The 17,278-nt window shown below is 39.7% G+C and overlaps 1 protein-coding gene across 1 annotated transcript in view; it reads right to left on the bottom strand.

Annotated features, from left to right (window-relative positions):
- Positions 1 to 14,275, bottom strand: part of PLEKHG1 (pleckstrin homology and RhoGEF domain containing G1) — a 156,983-nt gene extending 142,708 nt beyond the window's left edge. The window contains exon 1 of the mRNA XM_054570111.1: positions 14,237 to 14,275. The gene's annotated coding sequence lies outside the window, so the exon portion shown is untranslated. The remainder of the gene's footprint in view (positions 1 to 14,236) is intronic.
- Between the last annotated feature and the right edge of the window lie 3,003 nt (positions 14,276 to 17,278).

Below are 17,278 nucleotides of genomic sequence, written 5' to 3'. Positions count from 1 at the left end.
ATTTATATAACTTGCCTCTTTTATCCAGAATATGGCCAGAATGGAGAGAAGACTCAGAGGAAAGACTCAGACACATATCTCTGTTGTAATGCTTTATTGTTGTTGCTTTTGGTTTAACAACATTGAGCAAGGGAATTCTTTCTCAAGCAAGTGCATTTCCAATATGGACAGAAGGAAAAATGACATCAGATTGCCTATTGCATAGCTATTCCAGTTAAGAGGTGGAAGCAAGTCACTTTTACGACAGGCAGACAGGCCCACTGAGGCCAAGTTTATGTGTTACAAATTCTTTTGGCCTCACCTGTGCTTTTCTCCTATTGCCTGAGCTCTGGAGTAGAGCTCCACATACTATCTCAACCAATTTCCCCGGACTGCCAAATGTTAAGGAATAAAGGAACAAAGGCCATGAGCAGTTGGGGGAGGGGGATTACCACCTATTCTAAGGCTAAGAGAAACAACAGACTTTCCCCAGTGGTCTGTGCTGGTGCCTTTATGGAACTGAGAAAACTGATCCAGCGAGAAGAAGGCTCCCTGCTTAGCCTTGACATTAATTATCAGATCAAATCACTGAAGCCTTGACACAGGCAAGAAAAATCAAGTTCTATCTTTTTCTAAAGCTTTCTTTTCTAATGACATAATATTGGGAAAAGAGGACAAGAAGGAATTTTGTCCTGTAGTGATAGTGACATAAAGGACTGCAACTTATTTAAGTAACTTGCAACCTACAAACAGATTGTGTTCTAAATCCTTCTGAGTTCAGACTCAAATTCTGACGGCTGGGACATGTTTTCTCATAGCTATAACATTAGAAAGGATACATAGGTTAAACAATTGCCTACATTGTTGTATGTAATTTGGGTGCTAAATACCACAAGAAACCAGTCTTCCTAATTACATCATAGTTCCACCTGGCTATCGAAGCCGGAAGCCAGGAAGGCATCCTCACAGCTCAATTATTGGTCTACTGTCCACAGTCCCTGTGTCTGCAATGTATGTCTGAGTTCTAAAGATAGAGGAATAGAAAACAGAAAGTATTTTCTAAAAGAGTAAGTTTCACTTAAAAGTCCATGAGCGATTAGAAGCATTTCCCCATTCTGCACAGACTATAGTATGACTGCATGACATGCTCCAAAGAACAAAGCACTAATTGGCCTCAGAACAGGCTCTGTGCATGAATAATTCTGGATGGCAGTGTCAGCTGAACCGTGGGCTGGAGACATCAGCAACTTATACCAGAAGATGAAGACAGCACCATGGTTCATAATATGAGACATGGTCCACCTTCCACAAGGTGCCAAGAAATAACTTGAGGAATTTTGTAGGAGGGACAGTATGTCCCTCCAATAGTATGTAGGGATGAGAGCTGGGGATGCCAGATTATACTCAGAAGTATACTTAGAACTATGTTTCATCTAAGTTCAATAGTCCCACTTTAATGGGCACTATTGGTTGTTTACCTGGCAACTATTTTCCACTTCTCCCTTCCCAACAACTATTATGTTTAAGTATCTACCTCTTTGTCCCTTTGTCTCACAGGCATATGGAAGAGGTACAGCTAATCCCACCCTGAACAAAACTGGTAGACCCTGATTAATCTAGCCAATCAGTCATTGCATTCTTAGTGTGGTTATTTCTCTCCATGATGTAAGTGGCCTTATCAGATCAGAAGAAGGGACTTGTATTCCATGGCTGGGGAGAGGTTCCTCGCTTTCTCCTGGTGCATATGGACAGGATATCTGTTCATCCACCTGTGTTTAGCAGCTGTCTTTTGACCATGTAGGGGAACCTGCCTGAGAAAGAAAGCCAGGAAAAATGGCAGAGCAGGAAGATGGGAGAAATTAAATCCTCCATGATGTTCCTGAGTCTCTGAGTCAATGAGTCTTAAGGGCCACGTTTCTTTAAGAACAGTTCAGTAATTTCCTATTGTTTTAGCACATTTGAGTAAGAATCTATATTACAGTTGAAAATGTTCTATCTATTAAAGTGAAAAACCAATGAAAACGTCCAGCGAAACCAGTAAACCATTGAAAGTATAAAACCTTGGGGGTGGTGGAGTGGGAGATAAAAGATATAATAAATATGAATATGCTTTGAACATTAGAAAAGAAAGTATCTTTTCTTTTTTCTTACATATCTCTAGTGTTTTCTCCCTGAACATACACTGAAACATTCACATAAAAATTCTTTACAATGTCTTTAATTTGCAATGAATGTAAAATATAAAATGCTCATCACTCACTCTAAATGGTTCAGAAACCACATTTTCCTGAACCAAGAGACCATATTATTTAACTCACTTACTGAGCAACTGCTCAATATACAAGAGTGAGCAAAACTAAATAACTTGCCTTTAAGGCTAAAGCCTGGTGGTGGTTGGGGGAGAGAATTAATCCTCTCTATTTATAAATATAAACATTTAATGTTTAAATTGGGGCTACCAAAGCATGGATGATTTGTTTAATTGTACATCTGAATGAACTTCCAAGAAGAGGTTGGAAATAATGAGAAGAAAAAGTTCTCTTGGCTGTCTTTCAAGATGGTCAGAAGAATGATCATGGAGGAAGAAGAAAAATAAATTGAAGTGTTCAATATCTCCCAGCAGGCCAGAGGGTCATGTCAACGACCCTCCTTCCCATCTGTTCCTTTGTCCTCTAAAGTGACCCCATGAGCATCATAATCATTTTCATAAGTATTTTAAGTTTCTAAGATAGGAAAGCTCTTGCTCATAAAAAAATCATAAAAATGGAAAACTTTGAAATGTTATTTTGTGTCTAGGGAACACATAGTTGAAGCTAGTCTCTAGGTGTACAAAGCAGTAGAACAGTTCACTGTGTTCCAAAGGGAGAAAGCCCTCTATCCCTACGAGAAACTAGCATTTTACTGTTTTCTGTTCAGGCTCACTCAACTGTACAAATACAGGCAGAACCAATTTAAACATGGAGCATGTTCCAAAAGACTCCTGGTAAATATATATTTAAAAAATTTTAAATAACAAAAATATGTTTATTGATTTTTAAAGAGAGAGGGAGGGAGAGAGAGAAAGAGAAACATTGACGTGAGAGGGAGATGCTGATTGGCCACCTCCCATATGCACCCTGACCAGCAATCGAACCCTCAACTTAGGAATGTGCCCTGACCGGGAACTGAACTTCCAATCTTTTAGTGTACAAACAATGCTGAAACCACTGAGCCATACTGGCAAGGGCTCCTGATAAATGTGTTTTATTTATACAGGAAAATGTGTTCCAGGTTCTAATGGTATACACAGGGTGGGGCAAAAGGAGGTTTACAGTTGTTCGTATGGAAAATAATATAATAATTAATACACAATAAAAGAATAAACTCTCACATACTCACAACTGTAAACTACTCTTGCCCACCCCATATGGTTTCCAGCTCTGCCTATAAAACCTTTTCAACCCATTATGATCCTCAAATGTGGGGTCTAACCATAGCTTATTTGTGTTTTTATGGAAGAATACATGTCTAAGACAATAGGGGGAGCCCTGAGTGGGGAGATGAGTTGTTGAAAGGAGGAGGGACAAGCAAAGTTTTCCTTATCCTCTCTTCTTCTCTTATTCAACCAGCAAATTCTCACCTTGGGATGCATGATGGAGTAGGACTTTCACGATACGCGTATTTTGCCTTCTGAATGTTCCCTGCTTCTGCCACTCCCTCAGAGGCTCAAACAAGCCATCATCCTCATGGTCTCCTCGTTCTCCTCTCAGAATACCAGGCGCTATCAGTGTTCATTTTAAAGCACTCCACTTAAGCTCTTGTCTTTTGACCATGTAGGGGAACCTGCCTGAGAAAGAAAGCCAGGAAAAATGGCAGAGCAGAAAGATGGGAGAAATTAAATCCTCCATGATGTTCTTGAGTCTCTGAGTCAATGAGTCTTAAGGGCCACGTTTCTTTAAGAACAGTTCAGTAATTTCCTATTGTTTTAGCACATTTGAGTAAGAATCTATATTACAGTTGAAAATGTTCTATCTATTAAAGTGAAAAACCAATGAAAACGTCCAGCGAAACCAGTAAACCATTGAAAGTATAAAACCTTGGGGGTGGTGGAGTGGGAGATAAAAGATATAATAAATATGAATATGCTTTGAACATTAGAAAAGAAAGTATCTTTTCTTTTTTCTTACATATCTCTAGTGTTTTCTCCCTGAACATACACTGAAACATTCACATAAAAATTCTTTACAATGTCTTTAATTTGCAATGAATGTAAAATATAAAATGCTCATGACTTGCTCTAAATGGTTCAGAAACCAGATTTATTTACAAAGTAAATAAGAATGCCTGGGTCTTGGAGCTTCAAAATTAAAATGGGGCTAAATAAAAAATATATAAAACTTTAAAGTGATATCTAATTGTCTTCTGTCATTGCTCTGATGTGTCGATGAAACTCTCCTGACTCACTCTTATACACGATCACTCATGTCTGTATTACTATAGTTTTACAGCTCATGTGGGTGTCTCTAAAGTCCAGAATCAAGATATATCACCTAATAAAAAATGTTTAGATCTTATTCTCTAGTTGTGGGAAGTTTTCCAGGAAATGAGGTTTGTGAACAGATTTTGGAATTTCATTTGTTTATGGGAACCATGGGAAAGGACATTAGCAATAGGAACTGCCTCCACCCCATATGGCCCTAACTCCATTTCTGGTACAGTGAGGGTTAATAGGCTGTATTTGCTGGAGGACATCCCATGCATAGCTTTATGTTTAATGAGGAAAATACACTCCAAAATAATTTTCAAGTGAACTTTTGGAAAACAACCCTGGCTTAAATTGAAGAGTGCCTGCACACAACATATGCTGTGCATGCCTGTGGTCGTACTGACTGAATCCTCATTAGGACCCGACCTTTCCCTGCAGAATCCTAGTCTTGAATGTTCCAATGTTCTTCACAAATTCCAAAGTTTCTTTTGAAAGGGCACTTTGCTAAGTAAGAGATCTTTCTAGATCCCAGTGGCGGCATGTGCAAGCCAGCCTGTGCCTCTACATCCTCTGGGGCTTTATCTAGCATTGTCTCACAGAGAGACGAGTGAGGCTGAGGATACAAAACAAAGAATTCAGTCACCAAGCCAGGCATTCCTGGGGAGGACACCTTTCCACAGCTGGCGGTGGGGTGTGGTTTCCAACTCTTCACTCCCCTCCTTGACCCCAAGGAGGAAGAATGCCATTTGTGGGGGGAGGGTGGGAGGGGGAAGGGCTCTTCCAAAGGATCTCACTCAGTTCAGTTTTACAGCTTTAAGCCCAGCAGACCAAGAACACCTCTTTTTCCTTCAGGTAAATATTTCAACAGAAATTACTTTTTATAGCAGGCCAAATATTGCCAAATTAGGAATACATATTGTGTTTAGAAACAGGCTTAGTGTGAGTGCATTTACACAGGATTTTTGAAAGGAACACCTCTGTTGGCCAGTGAAAGTTGCCTGCAACTTGTTTCAAATGATTTTTCTTTCACCAATCCTTATATTGTTTAAAGAGGCAGCCCCAAACCTCCAGTTAAGATTATAAATAAAGCATGGAGTTATAAAAACGGGCTCTGAGTATGTAGCGATTAAATAAAGCTAAACACCCATTATTACCAAAACTATTCTTTCAGTTTACAAGTGCCCCCACATTTTTATCTCTACCCAAGATCTTTTAGGACTCTTCCTCAGGCATATTTTTACAGGAACTTCCTTCCCACCAGACTCCCAAAGCAAGGCCTGGCTAGGGTGGAGGAGGGAGGGGAGGATAGAAAAAGTTATCTGGATTGAAGAGGCAAAGGAAAAAAAAAGAGAAAATCCAACCAAGAAAAAATTTAAGCCTGGAACATAATAGTTATGAAGAAAATTAGAATTTTTTTTTTAATTTGGAGTTACTCCAAGAAAAATCATGACATGTTTTAAGATTTCCCAGGGTTTAAAAGATAGTTTTATCAGAAACATTGGACAGTAAAGCTTCTTAGGGTTTTAAAATTTACTCTGCAATATTCTTCACATTCAGAACTGTGAACAAAGAAATTTGGGCTAATCACACTACATGGAGGCACCCATCTGTGAACCCTGTATACTTAAAACCAACACAGCTCATTGATTTTTTATGAATGCATGTGAAATTTCTTAATTTTGAGCCAAAAGAGTTTCTGAATAGTTTTGTACGAGGCGCCAGGTTATGTACCATGCATACGACGCAGTTCTGCCTCTAAATTCCTTTAGTCCATTAGAGCAGGAATTAACAGCACTCAAGAAGGCATTTCGAGAAGGTTTTTTGAGATCACAAAGCAGTGTCAAGAGGCACCACATAATTAAAATTGCTAAATGAATTGTTCAGAGGCTAACTGATACAGCGGCTTAGAGGAGGGGTCAGATAAAATCAGGTTGGGGTAATTTAAAGAGGAGGAGAAATTTGAACTGAGTTTAAAAGGACAGATAAGGTCTAGATAATAAGTAGTATCACTGCTACTGCCCCGTAGCTCCACTTGAGAGTCCGCCAAGGGCCCGGCCTTCACCGCAGCTGGCACTGTACGCGCCCTCCCCAGACCCGCACCGCGCCGAAGTGAGGCTACTGCCAAGGCTGTGCAGAGGGGGGCGGCCCAAGCTGGCCTGAGGCCCCTCAGGAAGGACCGGCTGATCCCAGAGCCCACCGGGTTTCCTCACACCAACTCCATGGGCGAAGAAAGGTCTGCTCATGGCACAAAATACACTTTTCTGGAACAGTTGACTTACGAGGAAAAAATAAATAAATAAAAGCTTGGCGCACAGGGAGCAAGCGACAACACGTCGCAGTGAATATGAGACCAGATGCCTGACATAATTACCCCGACACTTTGGGTGGACCGGGTTGGTGGGTGGAAGGAACTGGACATCCCAGGGTTCAGAAAAACCAGAGAGAGAGAGGACCTGGTCCTTCTGCCCCAATGTGGCAACAAGGAGGCCCGCACATGGCGGGGGGGCTGGGGGTGTCATCTCCCTGTCCACTGCCGTCAAGGAGCCCTTGGACTTGGACTTGCACTTGGGTATTTGCAACTAGTCCTGTTGCAAAAATGACTAGTTGCGTGACTTTGTGCAATGACTTAAATCTCTGAGAGCTTCTGTTTCCTAATCTGTACAGTCCAAATCATGGTAATAACAGCCCGAGGCTAAAAGGCTAAGAAAATGTATATAGTGTATAGTTTGTGGTAAATGCTGAAATGTCCTCCCCTGCCCCTGCCCCTTCATTAAGGCCATGGAAATGGAAACGAAGAGAAGACACTAATGGTGAGGTAGGTTTAGTGAGATTTGCTGACAAATTAGATATTGGGGGTCAGGATGGGGGTGAAAATGAGGGAAAGATGTTCAATGTGCATTTGAAACCATAAGGCTGCATAAGAATACCTTCATTTTTCTTAAACAGGAGTTAGGAAAAAGTGATAGTTTTAAGAATAAATGGCCTTACAGGGGACTGGAAGATCCACAATGGAAAACAACCCAGAAAAGAGTTAGAAATAAGAAAGGAGGCTTAGGAAGAAAAGGAAGCCAGGGAAAAACAACTTGGCAACCATTCACCTAACAGCCTGGTTGCTATAATATTCCATTTATGAGGACCTTGTGAAATTGCTAAACTGTTTTTCTTTGAATGCCTATGCTTTAGAAATCAAAGGAATATATATGAAGTTACAACATTTTAAGAAACCAGACCCCACATTTTTTAAGACAAAGAATATTAAAAGAAAATAGTCTACTTAATACAGGACTTGAGATCAATTGCAGCTCCATGTCTTTTGATTTTAAAACACAATGATTGCTTTAATACCCGACTTAACTCTCAAACTCTTTATCACAAATGCAATCTTCCTCCAGAACATGCTTTCCTTGCGGCATAGAAAAGGCACGATGGTGTAAGGCAAAAATAAAACACAGATTTCTAAACATACGCAGACCTTGAAAAATGCAACTGAAATGGCGATGGTTGGGATCTCAACGAGACAGAAGAAAGCGGTGAAGGCATGGGGGTCAGGAAGGTGAGGTCAGCTTTATTCAGTCAACACGAATACAGGCCTTGATTACCTGAAGCCGAGGCGGGTAATTCTGTCTTACTGACTTCTTAAGCTTAGTGAGTCTGTCCCAATGCTCCTATAGGTTTCTCAAATATGACAACTGATTATGTGTTCCAGGCACTGGATTCATTATCCACTGCTGCTGAAAGCAGATCTGGTACCACTAAGCGCATCCGTTTCTTTTGCATTTTATGTGCTGGTCTTTCCGTGCCTATAAGGTGGTCCCTGGCGAGCCTCTGGCAGGCCTGTGCGAGGCTCATCGTCAGCTGCAGATGTTAAGAGCCTGAAACCTTCAATGATCTGTGACCTCACACTTCATGGGCACATGGTATTCTACGTGGTTTCTAAAATATGAGCATATAACAATTACCTAGTAAGTGAATAACTTGTTAACCCTTATGTGTCTGAAGCATAGCTTTGAAACATATAAGAGAAAAACTGATAGAACTGAAAGAAATTACTGACAATCTGCTAATGCAATGAGAGTGCCAAAACTGCTCTCTCAGAAAACAACAGGTCCAGTAGAGAAGAAGTTTATTAAGGATATTGATGATTTGAACAAATAAATGATTTTGATTTAATTCATAACTTTGGACCCAACCATCAGAAAATCATTATTTTCAAAGACACAGAACATTCACAAGCAAACAATTTATATGGGAAGTTCATGTCTTCGGATCACATTTCTAACATCTTTGGTACTCTAAGTTTCTGACACCATTTTTTTTATCACACTCTGCTTTGCAGAAATGTTACTTATATACGTGTTTCACCTCCTCTGACGACTTCATCATCTTTCCTACAAGGAGAGAAGCCTTTTGTTCTTGCCTTTGCTTCCCCCACAATGTTAAGTGCGTTATATAAAATGGGTACTCATTGATAAAATGATCATCCTGACACAGGTCACTTTTAATGACGTATTGATGACAACTTACGCTAAGTAATTTCATGCTTTTGGTCTTCCAATAATGTGTTGCCTGAGGAGTTCGTCAAAATCTACCCAATGTTATTAGACTGGAGATCATTAGAATAGCAAGAGATCTAAGGAAACTTTCTTCCACATTAGAATTTCAGATAGCTTAATGTCACCCTTTGCTGACCCTTGAGTCAGTGAATTAGCTAAATGCTTCAAGATGCCTCACCACGTTTTACAGGGAATATACAGGTTGTCTAAGGGGAGACAAAAGGTGAGGGACTCCCTAACTGGGACACTAGAGGGCTGGCCCTGTGACTGGTTATCCAGCTGGAGCCCGTGGAGTTAGTACATGGGACCCCCTACAGGGACGGGTCACAATAGGGCTTCAGTTCATTTCTATTTCTTCTATACCGATGTCTGTTTGTGCGGGCCACTTCTTCTTTCCCACACTTGACCTTAAATCTGCCTGTAGCAGACTTCCATAGAACTGCATCGCAATAGGTTAAAAATGTAGGAGGTGGGGCAGGTTGCTGTCGGGGGTCAGGGGGCAGGAGGTATTCGTGGTTCAATAAGTTTGGGAAACCCTGCCAGTAGCGCATTCCATGTTGAAGGCCTACCATTCAGGGCAGTCCAGGAAAGCCTTTGCAGAAAAAGAAACTTATTAACTTTGCTTAAATCCCAAACCTATTTGACCATGAAGCCCTCTGCCCCTCCTTGTTTTTGACAGAGACCTATAGCTACAATTCCACAAAACTGAGGACACAGTGTCCTGAGAACTCCCACATGCTCAGTGCCAGGAAGGGAAACTAGTTCCTCATTCCAAATCTCATGCCCCCATGAGAAAACAAGTACCTTTTCCTTTAAACTGATTTCCTTCTCTCAAGAGTGGTTGGGGGCCCTCTCATTCCCTCCATCAGTTATAACCAAGGGTCAACAGCGAGGAGGTCTCCTTCTTCTGGGCCCCACCCTCCCCGCCCCCTAAGGGTGTCTAGTGTCTATGCCCGCTTAAGGTATGCAAACTTCTAGGTGATATTTTTAAAAATATTTAAATTGTGGTAAAATACATATAACATACAATTTACTATCTTAGCCATTTTTGAGTGCAGTTCAGGAGTACCAAGCACATTCACACTGTTGTGCAACCAAGCTCCAGATCCCTTAATAGGAAATGTTTTTTAATAGAGGAGATGTGCCCAGTACTTGGAATCAAATCAGTCCATCTTTCTGAAGACTGTAATATTGTGCTCTATTTTTGTAACCACTATATTTAATTATTATAACAGTTTTCACTTTTGATTATATATTAAAAAAAAATTTCCATGACACCACCATGTCAAAACACAATCAGGGGATTTTGCAGCAGAAGAAACTGAAGCAAAGCATCTCAATGACTTTTGAAAAGATTCTGCACTGCACTCAGTGCCTGTCCTCTGGCACTGTGCTGGGAAGTGTACTGAGAGTTATATTATTAGTAACGTCTAGCTCAATACAACAACTTATTTATTCACAATGTGAATCATTTATGCTGTAGCCACTGATTATTCTTCTATTAGCTGCCTTCCGCCCTAAGTAAGGCACTTAGAAGGCCCTGGGAACACAGCGGTGAGGTCACTCATAGGACATGTGAAGGGACGTACAGTGTCGATTCCTCCCTAGGCATGTCTTCACCAAATTGTAAGATTTAGGGGTAATAAGCCACCATCTTCCAATCCCACACAGTCTTCAGCTTCAAGACTACACCCTTTCGAGGTGATGGAGAAGCAGCTGCTACCCGGGATGGGTTCAATGTGAAGCCCTCCTGCAACTGATCGGGATGCAAGGAACTGCACTGACGCTTCCCCTCCAGGGAGGAGCACATCTACACAGAAGGACCACAAGGCACCACGACAGCAGTGCTTAGTCACAGCAAATATCGGGAGAAAACACACCATTTGTGACGTTTAGCACTCAGCGGTCTAATGGGCTTGGCATCCAAGAGCAAGAGCAGCCACGGTGAGGACCCCAAGCACCCCAGTGCCCGGCGTGCACCCTCGAACACTGAGTTGGCATCTTTCTTCTCCTCGGGCGGCCCTGTGCTGTGCGCTTCCAGCAGCTGCTTCTCCCTGAACACTTCCATCAAGGAGCTGGGGCAGGCGAAGCCCTGGCTAAGAAGGCACTGAGGGTCACGGCAGGGAAAAATTAGGTATATCTGAATGGGCGCATATGCTTACATGGTTTTTTTTTTGGTGGTACTTAAAAAATGCAGTCTTGAAGATGACTCTCTCTCACACACACACGCACATTGTATCAACAGAAAAAATATATGCATTCTAGTTCCTCTAGGGTTATCAAACTACGCAACAGAGGTTCTCGTTTTTCTAAAGTGTCTGTAAATTAACAGTACCTAATCAAGTATTACTAATTAAAGTCAAGAGATTTAAAAAAAAGAATTTAAAGTCAGTTTGTTCCTTCTGTTAACACCCTCAGACTTAGGTTTCAGTGGCTGGAGAGAGGGGCACGTCACTCTAGAATTCTCTTGCTTTCCCATCTTAATTTGATTAAGTGGTCCCAATGGCAGAGGCTGGCTTGCTTCCCCAGCGAGGCGGGCAACAGACTGGCAGGTTATTATTTTATATTGATGTACTATACATATTTCTGTCTACCTTCCCAGACACTTGCTAGTCTGAGTACTAGAGGTTTGTCAGTTCCCTTATATACCCCAAACAATTTCAGAACAGTTTATCTTTTTAAAATATCTATTTATTGAATTTATGGGGGTGACACTGGTTAATAAAATTTCAGAATATTTTTGAGATGTCTTGCATGGCTTTTTTTGAGGAGCGGGTGTTGATCAATTTGATAACGTGCCATATACATTTAAAGTGACAAACTGTTTTGGAAATACAGGGGTATGTTTTCCCCCGGGAGGGGGGACTGGAAAGAGAAAGCTTAGGGTACCTTGAACTGCGTGAGAGGGTGGGGTGAGGGAGCCCGGTGACCACTAGGCCATTCGATGCCCTATCTTGGTTGTTGTTTTAATTACTAGAAGACTAAAAAGGTTCCTTCCAGCCCAGCTGCCTGTTTTTGTAAAAGGGTAAAATGAGTCTCAAGACAGGGACTGACCAGCACAGGGTCACCCCTCCCGGGCACTGGGGACTTGGCCATTCCAGCACCCAGTCTCCACTGTTATTAATGGGAGTAGGGAAGGGTCGGGGCACGACTCCCCCAGAAGGAAATTAGCTCATTCGTTCTTCCAGCAAACATTGGAGCTTCTTTTATATGTCTGGCTCTTTCTAGAGTATATAGCAACAAACAAAACATTTAGAGGTCCTGGCTCTCAGGGAGTTTATACTTGAATGGGCACCTAGTTTGCAAAAGCAGCCCCACAGGCATGCAACACACTAACTTTAAATCAACAAGTGATTTTCAGAAGATATTCTGTGCACAATTTATATGGTCACAGCAGTCGAAGACCAACAGAAATATTTCCTCCCAAACTAGATCATGGTTTCAGAAACAAACAAAACCAGATCAGTCACTGTAATAGAAAATGCTGTGTACAGAGGAATACAGATCAGCAATCACGAGAGAGCTAAATAAAATTCTGGACTCTGGCAGCAGCGAGCGGGCAGGGTGAGGCCCTCTGCCATTGGAACCCATGCCCCGCGGGCGAAAGTGGGACCGAAAATCCCAGTCCAGTCTCGCCATCCCTTCCCGTACTTTCCATAGCCTATAACACAGCAAACAGAATATCAATGGGTATCTCAGGGGAGACATTTTTTATTTTATTCTAGGAAAACGTAATGAAGTACCATAGCTAACGTAACAATATGTCATTTCTTTCTTTGTAAATAGAACCATGCATCTTGCTGATGAGCAAACAAGTGTATAAACTCATTTAGAGAAAAGATTGTCATCTATGAAAAAAGTGATTACTCCTTTCCAAAAAACAAAAAGGGTTCAGGTGACTGAAACTGTCGTGTGTGGAAAGTAAGCCTGTAACCCAGTGAAGATGATGTTCTTGGGTTCTGTGCATGTTGGCTTCTTCCATAAAAAAAGGTTAAAACATATGACTGCACTAGTATAAAGAATATAACCCAGGCTAGGTTCATTAGGATACATTCACTATTATTTTATTCATTTTATCCTGCTTCTGAAAGAAATTACAATTAAAACATTTTCGTGGCCACTAAAAGCATCACAGACCCTGGGCACTGTGCCTAATGGATAAGTCAACTAACTCTGAACCACAGGCTCTTAATGTTTATGCTACCCAGCGCTGGAGTCATGGGTTAGGCAAAAGGTCTCCTGGGACTTTCTTGCCAGTAATGAGGATCTGCAGTAAGCAAACCATTGTTTTACCAGTTAACCAAACACCAGTGAACTCTGAACTCTGACACAAGCAAAGTCATCTTTATGCCATTAAAATACCATTTGTCTTTGTAACTCTGAGCACTTCAAGAAGAATAATGCAGTGTATCAAATATTTATGATTCCAGTAATGTATTATTATTTTGCTAGTTTAAGGCAACAAAGCTCTAACCATTATAACACTTAGGCTTTTAATTTTGTTTTTATTTTACTGTTTGTTTAAACAAAAAGACCTGGTGTAAAACTGAAAATATAAACTCGTGAGTAAAAAGTGTTACCATGCTATACCTACCAGACCGAGTTTCTTCATCTATTCCTATCGTTCTAGTAAGCATTTGATATGTTATTGAGCAATGTTAGTTCAACATTCCAGGTCTTGACAAATAGCTTATCCTATGGTCAGAGTATGATAAATTAAAGTATTTGGGAAAGAAAGAGAGTAAAGTAATGGCCTAGACTTTTTTTAAAAAGGGGGCATATCCTCTTCCTTCCTTTTGCCTTTTATCATTTATTGTGACTTTTCAAATACTACCACCACAAAATTGGATTGAGATTTTAAATCCTGAAGAAAAAGAAGTTAAAAAAAGACAAGAAGAACTTTTCTGGCCAATGAGAAGCATTTACAATACTACGGAAAGACCGACTCTTTAACTAGAAGGCCAACAGGAAGAAATGACTCCAAACCGGGTCACACTATTGTTTACTCTTCCCGATTCCATTTTTATTCTTCATGTATGTCTTTTGAAGTACGCATTTTCTTTCCTAATTCATCCTGGAGTTAGAATATTTGTTATTGTCTTACAAAATAGTTAAAAGCAAGAAAAACTGTGCCTATGCTGTACTTATATTTACAAAAATATCTAACAAACCTAAACTGTGACTATATTAATCTTTTAATATGGTTCATACTCAATGGCAAAAAATAAAAACAGCTCACTTTTATAGCTGAAGGCAGCCTTTCCCACGTGGTCACCCACGGGCTCCTAATATCCGTCTTCACCTGTAGTGGAAACACAAAAAATAAATTGTTAAAAGTAAAAACTTAAACATTACTTTTCCACATGGATGAGAATCAGGGCTCATTTTTAAGTAGCAAATGGAAGACTGGATTCAAAAAGGCCCACAGTTTCCCAGGAAAATGTCACATCTATGTTACTGGTCTATAACAGACCTAATGTAATAATCATAACAATTACTAATTTAAAAACAAAAAGGAAATTACAGGATATGGTATTAGAAAATTACTGACATCCAATCTTTGTCTTTCCCCTCCCTTCAGCATACTTAGAAAATTCAAAAGAGACTTGAACTTTCAATAGCACTTAATAACTAAGGTCATTGACTTGCCAGAGGCCAGGAAGAATTTATCTACGTGGAGGAATGAAGCCCCAAGGAGTGGAGAGAAAACGAACTATTTCACTCAGTCTCAACCAGAGTAGCCCTATATCCCAAACACAAGTCCTCCGCAGGACGGGAACAACTTTCTAAGGCTACTCTCTCTCTGAGTGCTTCTCTGTGGTTATATTCCATAATTCCTCTCATCTTACATATTTGAAAAGTTGCTGAGGGTGGGGGGGTGTAGATGTTCATGGGGGTGATGCTTACATCTGGAGAAATTTGGGATTGCTGTTTTTCTGGTCACTGTTTTTAAAAAGAAGGAACCACAGATATTTTCAAGTTTTTAGGCTTTTAAAGGAAAAAACAAATGTGCCTAGAAATCTACTAGCTGGGTATCTTCATGAAAGTGTTACTTGAAAATATTCCATTTGCTGAGGGATGAATCAAAATTAAAAGTTAAGAGTGAAAAAGTGGTCACATAGTAGTAGCATTGGTAGACGGCATTGAAGGAAGGGAACGAAGGAATCAAGTGTGCGAATTATTCCAACTGCAGTCCGAATCAAGTGCAAACTTTCAAAAATTTTGAAAAAAATGTAATTAAAAGCTTTACTATAATAACTAGCTGCATCTAAGTCTGAAATCCTAGATCATGTTATTAAAAAGAGGGGCAAGAGTGGGGGTAGATAGTAAAGATGAGCAAATTGCATTTTGTATACAGGGAGTAAAAAATGTAGTTTCATTTGTAACGCTACTTCTCTCTATTGTAATTTGAGAGAACAAAGAAATGAATTAAATATTTAAACTCAGTAGAGTTGAAAAACAACAATAAATATAATCTAGAACAGGCAGAAATTAAAAAAAGCGGTGATTTTGTATCCAGATATTTAAAAAGCAGTTGCTGGTTCATTATAGAATGAAATACCCTTTAGACAGATTTCAGACAAATCTAATCATAAAATGCAACGTGAAACCAAAATTGTTAGAAGAATATATTATAGATATGGAAGAGATTAAAACATTAATGGCACTACATAAAAATATCCTTGTGAGTAAATTTAAACATCTCAATGGAGTTTTCTAATATGGTATTTAATTATTAAAACTGAACCAAAAATATAAAAACTTAAAACCTAAGGAATGTGGTTTACTTTAAGAGTTAGATTATCCCCAAACTATATAAGGAGCTTTCAGGATCTGAACGCATGAGGCTTCCAGTTTGTTCGATGAAGCCTGCCCAGGCTGATAACCAAATGTGCATGAGGCGTGATAAGACACAAAGACAGAAAAACAAAATGTAAGAGGCTTGCTTGACTCAAATGAGATAGAAGAGTACTAAATAAAGTGCTCAGAAAATTCAATTTCTAGTATATTAAAATAATGATACAACAATATTTATAGGGCTTCTTCTAGAAACATTCTATAAGTAGATCTAGTATGCCCTCTCAATAGGTTACAAGAGAGCAACACATAGTCATATTTTCAAGGATGCCAAAATGACACATGATAAACTCAGCACCAATATCTGATAACCTCTCTGCAACCTAGAAATAGATCACTTACAGTGATTTTTAAAAAAAGATTAAAAAAACCTACAGACAACATTTTTATTAAAAAGTCAGAACAAAATCAAAGGTGCTCACAATGCAATAGTGAGAGGAAATGAACAAACTAAATTACCACCATCAGCAGGTGACAAGTTTGAATACCTAGAAAACTCAAGAGAAATATCTAAAAAGTATCCAACTGGAAATAGTAAAGGTACTGCGGGATGATCTGAGAAAACAACACTTAAAAAGCAATGTGTTTTGTCCGTTGGCAGCAATGACCAGTCACAAATGAGTGAAAATGAAGACAGTGTGAAAATAGATCACAGTCAACAAAATTATGCTTATAATGAAGGATTTATATAGAAAACACTTACGGGAATCTGTAGGATACTGCTTTCCTCATGAGAAATGATGAAAAGTACAAAGATACTTCTACAAAAAGGTGGGGGAGGGGGAGCATCATATAGCCAGGAAATTCAATACAAGGTAAACCAATGAATTTATATTTTTGGCCTGTAGAAAGTGAACTACCATTATAGGAATACGAGAACAGTGAGAGAGCTTTTACAATCAGTGATGCTTATTTATAGGTGAATACTTCAGGACCCCAGAGGCTGTTCTATAAATTCAAGATAGGATTAAAAAAATTTGAGTATCCAGGCCGAAGTGCAAAATCCACTAACATGCTATACTTAGGACATTAAATAAAAATAGAATTTTATGTAAAAAAAAAAAATCCACTTTTGAAGGTTGGAGGAATGTTATAAATATCCATTGATGTTATATTTGTGAAAAGAAAATGCTGACTGCACTGCACTGACTCATGGCAAAACTGGTCACGTTTTATTGCTCTTGGCCACAGAACAATGCTGAACTTATAGTCTGGAGTGTGGGCAAGGTGAGGTTTAAAATAAGTTACATAGGCAAAACACAACTAGTGTGCTTTTGAGAATAAAAATAAATCAGTGTCAGGGTTGGTTTTGTAAAAAGGAGACACAAATCCAATATGTCACCTTATCCTTTTAACTACACCATCTAAAATAAGCTGATTCTTAATTTTAGACGACAGAGTGCAGAGAGAGACTAAAAGCTTT

Source organism: Pteronotus mesoamericanus, unplaced genomic scaffold (assembly GCF_021234165.1).
Source record: "Pteronotus mesoamericanus isolate MK-2021 breed Mesoamerican mustached bat unplaced genomic scaffold, CSHL_Meso_final contig_20, whole genome shotgun sequence".
Taxonomy (NCBI): domain Eukaryota; kingdom Metazoa; phylum Chordata; class Mammalia; order Chiroptera; family Mormoopidae; genus Pteronotus; species Pteronotus mesoamericanus.
Note: the sequence above shows the minus strand (reverse complement) of the source record. Positions and strands in the feature narration are given on the sequence as shown.